Source organism: Macaca nemestrina, chromosome 9, assembly GCF_043159975.1.
Source record: "Macaca nemestrina isolate mMacNem1 chromosome 9, mMacNem.hap1, whole genome shotgun sequence".
Taxonomy (NCBI): Eukaryota; Metazoa; Chordata; class Mammalia; order Primates; family Cercopithecidae; genus Macaca; species Macaca nemestrina.
The window spans coordinates 60,055,442-60,069,141 of record NC_092133.1 but is presented as its reverse complement, the minus strand read 5'-3'; the positions used below and the strand labels follow the sequence as shown (position 1 = coordinate 60,069,141).

The 13,700-nt window shown below is 40.2% G+C and overlaps 1 long non-coding RNA gene across 2 annotated transcripts in view; it reads right to left on the bottom strand.

The window, feature by feature from the left end:
* Nucleotides 1-11,405, bottom strand: part of LOC105466154 (uncharacterized) — a 108,422-nt gene extending 97,017 nt beyond the window's left edge. The window contains exons 1-2 of one of the 2 annotated variants that reach the window (XR_011607796.1): nt 10,419-11,405; nt 5,761-5,909 (exon numbers count right to left, since the gene is read on the bottom strand). This is a non-coding gene — a long non-coding RNA (uncharacterized lncRNA). The remainder of the gene's footprint in view (nt 1-5,760; nt 5,910-10,418) is intronic. The other variant, XR_011607795.1, reaches the window with a different exon arrangement.
* Between the last annotated feature and the right edge of the window lie 2,295 nt (nt 11,406-13,700).

Below are 13,700 nucleotides of genomic sequence, written 5' to 3'. Positions count from 1 at the left end.
ATTAATTATCAAAAGGTGATTAGAAATCTATGGTGAAAGAGGCAAAGAAAAACTATATTGCCTCTAAATAGCCATTACCTCTTTCATCCTCATTGCCTTTTCCGTAAAAACAGAAAAGGCAAATCCTTGCCACATTCTCCCTGAAACCAGAGGTACTGAGTGTCTTCCAGGTAGGCAGCATCATGTCAGCATTCCAGATGACAGAAGGATAAGTCACGGCCCCAGCCCCATGGGGCTGTGTGGGTCCCATGAAAAAATTCTCTAAAAGCTCTTGGAAAATGTACCAAATGCTACATACACATGCCCAGGAATTTATTTTTAGGGTGGAAACAAACAGGTCCTTTAAGATGCCTTCAGCAAGCTGAGGCAATTCCAAATCAAGAAAGGAAGATAATTCTGGAGCCACATGCCTTTTCTAAAAGTTCAGAGCTGGAAACCATTCCAGAAGCCCTATGCAAAGGTCTAGCACCCCATGAGTAGACAGAGAGATACCATTCATCTAGAGGAAATAAAAGGTCACTTAGACAAGTTTGCCAGAACAAAAGTTTAAATTCCAAGATTGGCTTTCTCTAAGCAAAAATGTGCCAGTGTCTCCAGTCTCATTCTATGCTCATAGATACTTGTTTCCCACACCTGGAGAACCCCTCTCTCTCGGATCTACCTCCTCACCAGACCCTAAAGAATGCCAAGAAGTGACATGCTCAAAAACAGTCTCTGAGAACCTACAAAGTCCCCAGCACTGTGCTTGGCACTGTGAATACAGAACTGAAACAAGGTCTTGATTTTCCAAAACCAGAGATTCTAGTGAGGCAACAAGCCAGCAAACTAGCAATCCCAAAACAGAAGGTCATTGCTCTGAGATGGTAAGCAACAGTGGCGACAAAGTATTGAGGGGCATAGCCAACCTAAGAGCAAGGAATGGCAGCCCCAGCCATGGCAGCTCAGGAGCCAGCCTGATGATGTGACATTTGTCTCTTGGCTGTGAAGGGCTGCAGCAGCTTCAAAAGCCATGTTGACCACACAGAGGCCTGGAAACTGAAAGGAAGCTCTGAGAATTCCCTGTAAAATATGGAAAAGATGGCAGCTCCAGCTGAGCAGATGCTCAAGAGAAGCCTCAACTGTGTCATCAACAGCAATATTGTCTTTTACCAAGTCCAAGAAGCCTCTCCTCTGCCTGTAGCCCCACACGTTTATGAGGGTTTTTCTCTACCTACCCCAATGCTCCCCTGAATCAACTCCCCCATGGAGCACCCCAATGGGTGTTTCCCTCCCTTTAAAGCTCAAAAAGGAAAAATAAAAGGTAAGATGCAAAAAGATTAACATTTTCAAAGTAAGGTTTTTTAAAAATCTGACTTTTCTGAAGCCCCTTGGTGCCTCCCTCTGGTTCATCATGAATGACCAGGACAGACAGATTCCAGCCACTTTGGGATCCTGGCCATAACCAAAAAGGACACAGGGAGTGACAGATAAGTGGGAGACTAAAGAAAAAGATGTGGAATTTTCAGGCTGAACTGAGAGCCTGAAATTCCTTAAAGAGTGAAATATAAATACTCACTGTCAAAGGCCATATATGTAAATTCAGCAATTTGTTGAGAAATAGAACTAGTTGTAAACTTAATATTAATAGGAGCTAGGGATAAAATAAGACATAATTCTTGCTTTCACAGAGGTGACAGGTGAGTTAATAAATAAACCATGACCCTAAAGAGTAAGTATGAATAACAGACATACAAGATACCGAGGGAAGGGAGAGTAATTAAATGGGACAGGGACAAAGGGGAAAGAAGGAGGAGAGCAGATCATGGCAGACTTCCTAGAGCAGTTGACTTTTGAGTTGACTAATTAATGCTAAAATACGAATGGGCTGTATACAAACATTTATAGCAGCATTATTCATACTAGCCAAAAAATAAAAACAATCCCAATGTCTATCAGCTGATGAATGGATAAACAAAATGTGATATATCCATATAGCGAATATTATTCAGCCATTAAAAAAATGAAGTATTGATACATGCTACGACATAGGCAAACCCTGAAAACATTACACTAAGTAAAAGAAGCCAGAAACAAAAGACCATTTTCTAGAATAGGCAGATGCATAGAGACAGAAAGTAAATTAGTAGTTGCCTACGGCTGGAGTTTTGGGAGAAATGGGTATGGGTTTTCTTTTGAGAGTAATGAAAATGTTCTAAAATCGATTATGATGATAGATGCACAACTCTGTGAATACTCTAAAAGCCATTGAACTATGCACTTTAAATGGGTGAATTGTACGTGAATTACATCTCAATAAACCTGTTTTTTAAAAGTGCAAGTTGCCTCTTATGCCTTAATTATTAGCTGATAACTGCTCATCTGCAGGGACTTTGAAAACCTTACCTCAATGGTCTGAGAAATGCAGGTACTTCCAACAGACAGAAAGAGTAAAGGAGACATTCTGGTCACAAGGTCTCCTGCTTTGCCCATGCCAGGAGCACACTGGCACTTCCCTGTGGCTGAGCAGGCTACCTCTCTCCTCACCATCGTCAGTCAGGTCCTATGACAATTTGTATTAGCCCTATTTGGAGGTCCTCGGAGACATCCCTTTGTGCGCTAGTCATGTGGAACAGCAGGCTAGAAATACTAAAATGCTCATTACTGCATGGAAAAATTATCTCAGACTAATTCTTAAATGAATGTTTGATTCATTACGAGTCTGATATAATCTCTCCTCTTTCTGACAATGATTCCAATATGCTACCATCTGCAGAATTCCGCTTTCTCTCTGAAAGTAAGTTCCTGCCTGGATAATACAGTCAGTGGAAACGCAAAAAGAGAGCCATATGTCACAATAAATGCACATTGCATTCCATGCTCGCTCTCTTGTCCCACTATTATTTTTCATGCCAGTCACTAGTTATGAACGTTTGTTGCTTTAAATGACTTCCTCCAAACATAAGCTGGATTCAAATTCAATTAGAAGTGGAAAGGAAAAACACAGCAAGCAGCTTTCTCCTTATGTCCAGCTCAGTAGGAACTCAGATTCTGAATATGGCCCAGGAGATCTTTAGCCGTCTTTCCTCACATACGATTTCCTTTTCTTATAATTTAAAACGACTAGGATGAATGAACAGACACCTGAACAATTCTATGGGTTAAGCAGGACCCCAGGAGTCAGATCTGCAGGTTGAATTCTCCAAGTTCATACAACAGACACTCCAGTTAATTTTCTCATATGACCCGCATTCCTTCCCAGACTATCTTTCCTGCAGTCTTTTTTAAGCAAACAAGAGCCCATGTGAACCCGCCCTCTGACACACCGGATTGAAGTGGAAGGAGCACCTGGGAATATCAATGTCTCTCTCCCGAAAATGTGGAATTGGAACAAAGAGACTATATATAGTGAGTTGAATTTGGATGTGGGAGCTTAAAGGTCGTGTTTGGAGGAGGGTAGAGGGAAGAGCTGGGCCAGCCATTTCTTAACGTGTATAAGAAGCAACAAAGAAACCCATCTGGGGTGGAGAAGAGAACAAAGCCAAGAGAAGAAAGAGGTTGAGAAAAAAAAAAAAAATGTAGTGATCGCCCGAACTCTAGATTTCTCACCCTCAGCATTATCAACACTTGGGGCTGGATCATTTTTTGTTAAGGGAACTGTCCTGTGCACTGTAGGAGGTTTAGCAGCGTCTGTGGCCTCTGCCCACCAGAAGTCTGTAGCACACATCTCCCACCCCAGGGTAACATACAAAACTATCTCTATACATTGCCAAATGTCCCCTAGAGAGTAAAGTCGCCTCAACTTAAGAACGAACCACTGCCCTGACTAAACATTTGTTTATTTATCCCTCAATAGGCATTATGCAGGGCAAAACCCAAGTCATCCTCAACTCCCATCGTTCATATCCTGCATCCAATCCATAATTTAAATCAGCCACCTCTGCCTTTGAAATATACCCAGAATCCAATCATTTCTCATGACATTCATTTTGACAACTCTGGTCCAAGCCACCCTCATCTCTCCCTGAATTATCCCCAAAGCCTCCCACCCCGCCACCCTCACTCTACCCCACCCCCTTCAGAACATTTTCATACAGCAGCCAAAGACAGCCTTTTAAAATGAAAGTCTCCTCATGTCACTCTCCTACTTCAAACCCACCAAGGTCTTCTATCACCATAAGGACCAGTCAGAGTCTTTATATTGGTCTATAAGACCCTTGAAGATTTTGCCCCCACTTCTCCTGCTAATTCACTTCTTACTGCTATCCCCCCTACTCATTCCACTCCAGTTCCATTGACCTCCTTGCTGTTCCTCAAATATGTTAAGCACATTCCTGTCTCCAGGCCATTGCAAAGGCTGTTCCCTCTACCAAGAATGCCTTTCCCCCAGATATTTGGCTTGCTTCCTCATGTCATTCAGATCTCTACCCAAATGTTTCCACATCAGAGGGGCTTCTGTGATTACCCTATTTGAGATAGCAACTCCCATTGCCTCTCTTCCCTACTACCCCTACCCTGCTTTACCCCATTTATTCATTGTGTTTGTTTATTATCCATCTCTCCATCTAGAATATAAACTCACAAGAGCATGACTTTGCCTTGTTTACTGCTGTATCCACCAGCCTCTGATCTGAACAGTGATGGCACTGTTGAATGATGTGCAGACTACTGTGAGTGCAAAGATGATCACTCTATCACTTTATCAGAGCAAAACTGGAAACAATCCAATTCTCTAACAATGAGGCAATGGTTAAATAAACTATGACTCGTATGTGCAGTGATTTAAAAACTTATGTATTCAAGGTTTCCCGGTTTAAATTGAAATCTTGCCAGTAAACCCTAACATACCTTCCACCAACTCCACAAAATACTTGTGGAACCCAGACAGAAATGAAAACTGATTAACTGAAAACTAGGGCTGTATATCAACCTGTTCCCAGAATCTGGGAGGAATTTTCATTAATAACAGAGAATATAAAACCAGACTCTCTTGTAACTTCCAGAAACATAATGAGTCTGTACACTTGAAAGTAGGTAGATGTACTTGTCAGTACTCCCTACTTCCAGCTCCCTGAATTAATCCATTAGTATTTACTGTGCAAATATCAAATATTGAAAGCTGTCCAAAATGCTTTAAGGTTATAAAGATGTCTCAGACCTTAATAATAATCACCAGAGCAGTAACTATTATGCCACCCTACAGTTGAACGCTCTGCACTGCTGAAGTACACACACTTCAACAGGGACTATCTCGCGTGATCTTCACGGTTGCACTGAGACAGGCAGAGGAAGGTTTGTTTTCCTGTTTGACCGCTTTACAAGAAAAATTTATCAGGCTGGGATAAAAACAGCGTGTTCAACTGAAAAGATTTTCCCAGCTGCTGGAGTATGTACTGAGGTGTGCAGAGGAAAGAAAACCACCACACATGGATGAAGCATCCAGCGACCGCCGACAGAGGGAGCCATCACAGCACGCAGGCGGCAAGGTGCAAAGGGAGGAAATAGCTCCACGGGGGCCCAGCGAGGGCCCCCAGCCACCGCAGTGCGTCTGCGCAGTGGGAGCTGTAGCCATGGGAACATCTAGGGCCCTGGCAAGGAAAATCTAGGCTAGACCTTAGCACCCCCTGTCAGGGACTTCCTGCTGGTTAACTTCCTCTGCCAGCAGGAAGTCAGCTAGCAAAGAAGTCCCAATTACATAGTCTACAGGAAGCAGGACGCCAGGGTGCAGAGCAGGGCAGAAAATGGATCGGAAGGGCAAAGGTGAGGTAGAGTTGGGAGACTTACCTGAGGTCATATAGTCAGCTTCACCCGATTGTCAGGAAAGTAGCCCTGTGAACCCTAGCTGGGGAGAAGAACTTAAAGGCAATGGAGAGAACCGTTCCATAGGGTCCTGGAGGATTTGCCATCATCATTTGTAAGGTTCCATACAGTCTCTAGAAGATGAGGTAAGAATAGTCAGTGATGTAACCACATGGAGCAAGAGCTATAACCACATGGAGCAAGAGCTATAAATTTACAAAAGATCTTCCCAACAATGTCAGGCAGAAAATTGTTAGGCCAGCCAGGAAAGGCTCAGGTCTGGGAAAACAGTCATTCCAAATCCAGAAAAACAATGACTTAGAAGAAATGATCTTCCTTTTCCTAATTCTTATTCTTAATACCAAATAAAATCCTTCTTTTTGCAAGCTAGAGATCCCCAGCTAATCAGGCTGTGTTTTGCTCTGATTAACATTTGATATAGGCATTTCCTCTTTTTTTTTTTTTTTTTTTTTTTTTTTTGGTTGTTTGATGCCAAGCTCTTCTTAAAGGTCAGTGAGCATCACACCTAATCTGGCTTCTAATTACTTTTGTAAACATTTCAGAATGAATAAATGCCAACATAATTAACCACCCAGCATATTATCTGCTCTCTCCTTTTGCCCAGTGTACAGATATCCAGCAAAGCAGCACCCCAGGCTCCTCTGACACTCATATCTGTGATATGGAAATTATTTGATTGAGTCTATTTAAATCAGAGTTTCCCAAGATTGATTGTCAGACCAGTACTAGGCACAAAAATCACCTGAGGATCATTGTAAAAATACAGATTCCCAGATCCTAGTCCTAGAATTCTAATTTGTTCTGGCTGGGGTGGGGCCTAGAAATCTGCGTTTCTTCCTTACATTACTTTTCCAGTACTGATATCAAACCCAGTTAGTAAGCCACTGATTTAGATCATTTTTCCCTTGGCATGAAGTCCATCATACTCAGTCATCTCTATTCTTATCCCTTAGTCCATAGTACCCCTTACTTGCAGGCTCTTCTATGACATTTTCCCTTCTAAAGCACATTAGCCTGACTCCCTCTCTCCTATTTGAGAGGGTCTAGATGATCTAAAAATTACCTGTCAGCTTTAACTTTCTAGGACTTTGTCATTCACTGGCACAGAAACGGTAGAGTGAAAATTCAAGCATTGCATAATTTGTCCCAAGCCCTGTCAGTAGTCCATCCAGTGTTAATGGCCCTCTTCATTCTACTAGTGAACAGAGTCACCTGGCCAGCACCTCCACACCTGTGAGCAAAGGCAAACCCAGGGCCGACATGGCAGCCTGGGCAAAGAAGCTGAAGCAAGGTCCCAGCTCTTTCTAGGACTCACATTAAAGCCTAAGCACTACTTGCCAGGCCAATTGGCTTCACAAACACTGCGTCTTCTCTCTGGGAATAGGTACCCAGACAAGGGAAATCCCCCAATAAGATGACTAACTCTCACCCTTTGCAGGCTGTGTCCCAAAGCCTGTACAAATCCTCAAAGTCCTGCTCTCTCTTAGGGCTTTTGTGCTACTATAACAAAATACCATAAGCTGAGTAATTTGTAAATGATAGAAATTTATTTCTCATAGTTCTGAACACTAGAAGGTCCAAGATCAATGCATTGGCAGGCTCAGTGTTTGGTGAGGGCTGCTCTTGGCTTCCAATATGTTGTTGCTGTGTTCTCGCGTGATGGACAGAAGGGCAAAAGGAGGCGAATTCACTTCCTCATGTCCTTTTAGAGGTGCTAATCCTATCCTTGAGGGTGAAGCCCTCGTGACCTAATCACCACCTCAAGGCCTCACTCTTAATATTGTTGCACTAGCGTTGTGTTTCAACATGAATTTTGAAGGGGACACAAACACTGAAATCATAGCAGGCTCAGACTGCCCTTTTCCCCAGAAGGCTTCCAACTCTAACTCCCTACGCTTGCAGCAGTTCCCAGTCTTGGTAATATCATCCTCCTAGAGAACACTTGGAGATGGGAGCTGGGGGGACAGGGGTTGGCTTTTTTGGTTGTAATAATGAGAGCATGCTGGAACTTTGGCAGGGGACCTAAAAATCATGCAAGGGGAAAGACAGTTCTGCACAACCCAAACTGTCTCACCCAAAATGCCATTAGCACCCACACTGTGAAATCAGAATCACTTACAGTCTGAGCCACACAATTTAGCCCTTAATTATAGCTCTTTGTCAGGAGAATTTATTGCAGCATTGTTCAGGTAGCAGAAGCCTAGAAACAACCTAAAAGACCATTGATAAGGGGCTATTAAATAAAGCATGCTATATTCATACAAAAGAGTTCCATTAGAGAAAATGAGGGAGATCAATATGTACTGATACCCCACAATATCTGAGATATTTTATGAATTTTAAAAAGCGAAGTACAGAAGAGTATTGTAGTATGTCTCATTTGGTATTTTGGTAAAAGGAAAGGTGCTATATGGACCTATATGTCTTTATATAGAAAGAGTCTCTCAGAGAGCACTAAGCAACTGATTAGAGGGAAAGAGAACCAGGGAAAGAAGGATAGGGGTGGGAGAGGAACTTACTTTCTACCTTCAGTACTTTTCAATTTTTACTATGTAAGTTATTTTTTAAATATGAATAGCATCTCTTTGGTACTGCTGTTGTTTTGTGTTTGTTTGCTTTGCCCCCTGCAACTATACATTAAGTTCCTTGAAGGCAGAGACATTCCCCAGGGCACTTAGCACAAAGCAGGTGCTGGATATATTTCTATTGATTTATAAATTAATGGATTTCTGAAAGAACTCAAGCCAGGAAAATAATTCCTTTGAAAACCAAAATACCTACCCAGGCGCCAGAACCAACTGGGAGCCTTTGTCAACCTGGGCTTTCATGTCTGTCCCTCATTCGGAGGGAATTCAAAGAAGAAGATTAGAGTGAGGCTGAGGATTTTACCAAGATGGGCCACTTTTTCCACTTCAGCTACTCCACATTCACTCCAAGCTACTGGACTGACATTTGTAATGTCCCACCTGTGCAATGCCAAGCAAGATGCTAAGGACTTTTACCTACATTAACTCATTTGCCTCTTAACGATCCCATGAGACAAATACGTTCACCTTCGTATCTTAGGAGAACGGGATGCAAAGGTTATGACTTTACCCAAGACCACAGAGAATTTGAAGTTGGGGTCGTCTAATGTTTAGTGCTTTTTCCTATACAAAGCTATAAAACACAATATGGCCTGTCTTCAGAATGACAGGACAACAGAGTTACATCTGCGGGACCACATCTCAGGACCTCCATTTACAAGCTTGAGACTTAGGGCAAATTAAGTGGCCCCCCGACCTCATTTCTTCATCTGAAAACAAACAAAAAGACAGTGCTTCCCTACCAAGATAATAGAGGCTGGAATAAAATGATATGCTCTATATAAAGCATTAAGCTTTGAATCTGAGTCACAGTAGAAGCTCAATAAATACAAATTTATTTCTTCTTCCTCCTTTCATGCTACCAGAGTTGCCCCTCCAAAATCCAATTTAATATGATGACATTTTCTATTCTAATATGTTTATATTTAAACTTTCTAATTTTTTTTTTGCACTGCAAAATTCAAGATATCAGTGACCCCTCTATTCCTTTTTTTCTTTTTTTTTTTTTCTTTTTTTTTTAGAGATGGAGTCTCCCTCTGTAGCCCAGGCTGGAGTGCAGTGGTATGATCTCGGCTCACTGCAACTTCCGCCTCCTGGGTTCAAGCGACTCTCCGCCTCAGCCTCCCAAGTAACTGGAACTACAGGCGCCTGCTTCCACATCTGGCTAATGTTTTGTATTTTAGTAGAGACAGGATTTCACCGTGTTGCCAGGTTGGTCTTGAACTCTTGAGCTCAGGCAATCCACCCGACTTGGCCTCCCAAAGTGCTGGGATTACAGACATGAGTCACCATACCTGGCCAATCCCTCTATTCTTTAAAAAGTTATTGCAATTTTTAAAAGTTCTGGGCCAGATGTGGTGGCTCATGCCTGTAATTCCAACACTTTGGGAGGCTGAGGCATGTGGATTACTTGAGGCCTGGATTTCGAGACCAGCCTGGCCAACATGGCAAAACCCTGTGTCTACTAAAAATACAAAAACTAGCCAGGCATGGTGGCATGTGCCTGTAGTCCCAGTTACTCGGGAAGCTGAGGCACGAGAATCACTTGAACCCAGGAGGCAGAGGTTTCAGTGAGCCAAGATCGCGCCACTGTACTCAACCTGGGCGAAAGAGAGAGACTATGCCTCAAAAAAAAAAAAAAAAAAGTGCTGGTTGGGTTTCATGAAGACTTTAACAGGGACTTTTATTACCATTCTTCAGGAAACACAGTGGTTCACCTAAAAAGATAGGTGTGATTTGCTCCTGCCAGTGTGGAAAATAAACTGACAATTAATTGCTTTGGATCATGGTGATAATGATGAAGACAATAATGAAACAAAAGTTTGTTTCATTACAGTATTAACCATTTTATGTTGTCTAAATAGAAAGTATGATTTTGGCATGAAAATTTTCATATTAGTACCCGTATCATTACCTCTATTAAGTAAATTTGAATGAACAGAGGTAGTAATGTCAGCAAGATGGCAGAATACGAGGTCCTTGCTCATATCTCCTCACAGAAACATTAATTTGTCAGCTATCAACAGACAAAAGTACCTTTATGGGAGCTTTGGGGTCCAGGTAGGAGGCTGTAATACTGAGGAGGGCCATTTTGAGAATGCAGGTCTATGCCCAGGTGGTACACTCATTGACCATGACCCCAGCTACAGATGCAGAAACAGCGCCATCCCCCTGTGGACTTGCTTACAGCCCAATTTGGCCTTGGTTCTGCTACCAGCACCATCCACCATGGGACCTGGAAGGAGCCAAGAGGGAGTAGTTTAATATATTCAAAGTGCTAAAAGAAAAAAACTGCCAACCAATAATACTACACCTGGCAAAGCTGTCCTTAAGAAATGAAAGAGAGATAAAAGACTTTCCCAGACAAACAGAAGCTGAGGCCGTTTATCAGACTTGTCTTACAAAAAAAAAACTAAAGGGAGTTCTTCAAGTTGAAACAAAAGGATGCTAAGTAACAACATAAAAACATATGGATGTATAAAACTCACTGGTAAAGGTAAATATATAGTCAAATTCAGAATACTCTAATACAGTAATGGTGGTGCATAAATCACTTTTAACTCTAGTGTAAAGGTTGAAAGACAAAAGTATTCAAAATAACTATAGGTATAATCATTTATTTATGGATACACCATATAAAAAGATGTAAAGTTTTACTAAAATAGCCTGAAAGGTAGGAGAGGAGAAAGTAAAAGTATAGAGTTTTTATATGCAATTGATGTTGTTATCAGCCTAAAATAGACTGTTATAACTATAAGATGTTTTATGTAAGCCTCATGGTAACCACAAAGAAAAACCTCCACTACATACAAAAGAGAAAGAGAAAGGAATCAAAGCATGTCACTAAAAAATCAACAAATTACAAAGGAAGACAGAAAGAGGATAAAAGTAACTACAAAACAGAGAACAATTAATAAAATGGTAATAGTAAATCCTTACCTAGCAATAATTATTTTAAATGTAAATCAATTACATTCTCCAGCCAAAAGACAGAGTGGCTGAATGCAACAACAAAACAAGATACAATAATATGCTGCCCAAAGGAGACTTTAAGGACACACATAGACTGAAAGTGAAAGGATGGAAAAAGATATTCCACACAAATGATAACCAAGGGAGAGCAAGATTAACTATACTTGCTAAGAGACAAATGAGGTCACTATATAATAATGAAGACATTAATTTCATCAAGAGAATATAACAACTGTAAATATATATGCACCAAACATTGGAACACCTAAATATATAAAGCAAATATTAACAGAACTGACGGGAGAAATAGAAGGGAATATAATAATACTAGCATAGGGAGAATAGAAGGGAATAGAATAATACTTTCAACAATGAGTAGATCATCCAGACAGAAAATCAATAAGGAACTAGAAGACTTGAATAGCACTATAGGCCAAGTGGACCTAATAGACATACAGAGAACATTCCACCTACAGCAGTAGAATATACATTCTTCTCAAGCACATAGCTACTCGGGAGGCTGAGGCAGGAGAATGGCGTGAACCCGGGAGGCGGAGCTTGCAGTGAGCTGAGATCCGGCCACCGCACTCCAGCCTGGGTGACAGAGCGAGACTCCGTCTCAAAAAAAAAAAAAAGAACATTCTTGAGGATAGATCGTATGCTAGGCCACAAAACAAGTCTTAATAAATTTAAGAAGACTGAAATTACATTAAGTATTTTTTCTAACCACCTGGTATAAAATTTAAAATCAATATCAGGAAGAAAATTTGAAATTCATAAGTATGTGGAAAATAAATAACACATTCATTAACAACCAATGTGTCAATAAAGAAATCAAAAGGAAAATCAAAAAGTATTTTGAGGCAAAAATGGAAACAACATTCCAAAACTTATGGGAAGCAGAAAAAGCAGTTCTAAGAGGGACGTTTACATTGATAAATATCTACATTAAGAAAAAAAAAATCTTAAATAAACAACCTAGCACTACACCTCAAGGAACTAGAAAAACCTAGAACAAGTTAAGCCCAAAGTTAGCATAAGGAAGGAAACAATAAAGATTAGAGAAAGAATACATGAAATAGAGACTAGAAAGACAATTGAAAATTATCAACAAAACTAAGAATTTTCTAAGAGTTGGTTTTTTGAAGAGAAATGAAACTGGCAAACCTTTAGCTAAACTAACCCAGAAACAAAGAGAGAGGACTCAAACGAATAAAATCATAAATTTAAAAGGATACATTACAACTGATACCATAGAAATACAAAGGATCATAAGAGACTACTATCCAATAAATTGGACAACCTAGAAGAATGAATAAATCCCTAGAAAAGGACAACGTACCAAGACTGAATAATAAAGAAACAGAACATCTGAATAGACTAACAGTGAGTAAAAAGATTGAGGCACTGATCAAAAACCTCCCAACGGAGAAAAGCCCAGGACTAGATGACTTCCTGGGTGAATTATAACAAACACTTAAAGAATTAATTCTAATCCTTCTCAAAGTCTTCTTAAAAACTGAAAGAAAAGAACACTTTCATGTTTATATTACAAAGCCAGCATTACCGTCATACCAAAGCCAGACAAGGACACTATAAAAAAAAGAAAATGGCAGGTCAATATTCCTGATGAATACAGATGCAAAAATTCTCAACAAAACACCAGCATACCAATTCAACAGAATTATACAACATTAAAAGAATCATACAGCATGATCAAGTTGGATTTATCCCTGGATGCAAAGATGGTTCGTTGTATGCTGATCAATAAATATGATACATCATATTAGCAGAATGAAGGATAAAAATCAATACTATCTCAATAGATGTAGAAAAAGCATTTGACAAAATTCAACATCCTTGCCTGATAAAAACTCTCAATTAAATAGAGAAACAAGGTACATCAACATAATAAAGGCCATAGCACAAGTTCACAAGTAATATTATACTCAACGGTGAAAAGCTGAAAGTTTTCCTCTAAGATCAGGAAAAAGACAAGAATGCCCACTCTCATCACCTCTATTCAACATTACTGGAGTTACTAGCCCAGACAATTAAGCAATTAAAAGAAATAAAAGTCATTCAAATCAGAAAGGAAAAAGTTAAATAACCTCTGTTTGCAGACGGCATAATTTTATATATAGAAAATCCTAAAGACTCCACCGAGAAAACTGTTATAAATAATAAATGACTTCAGTAAAGTTGCAGAATACAAATGTAACATACAAAAATCAGTTGTGTTTCTATACACTCTCTAAAAAAATAAATTAGGAAAACAATCCCGTTTATAATAGATACCAAAAAATAAACACTTATGAATAAATTTAACTGAAGAGGTGAAAGATC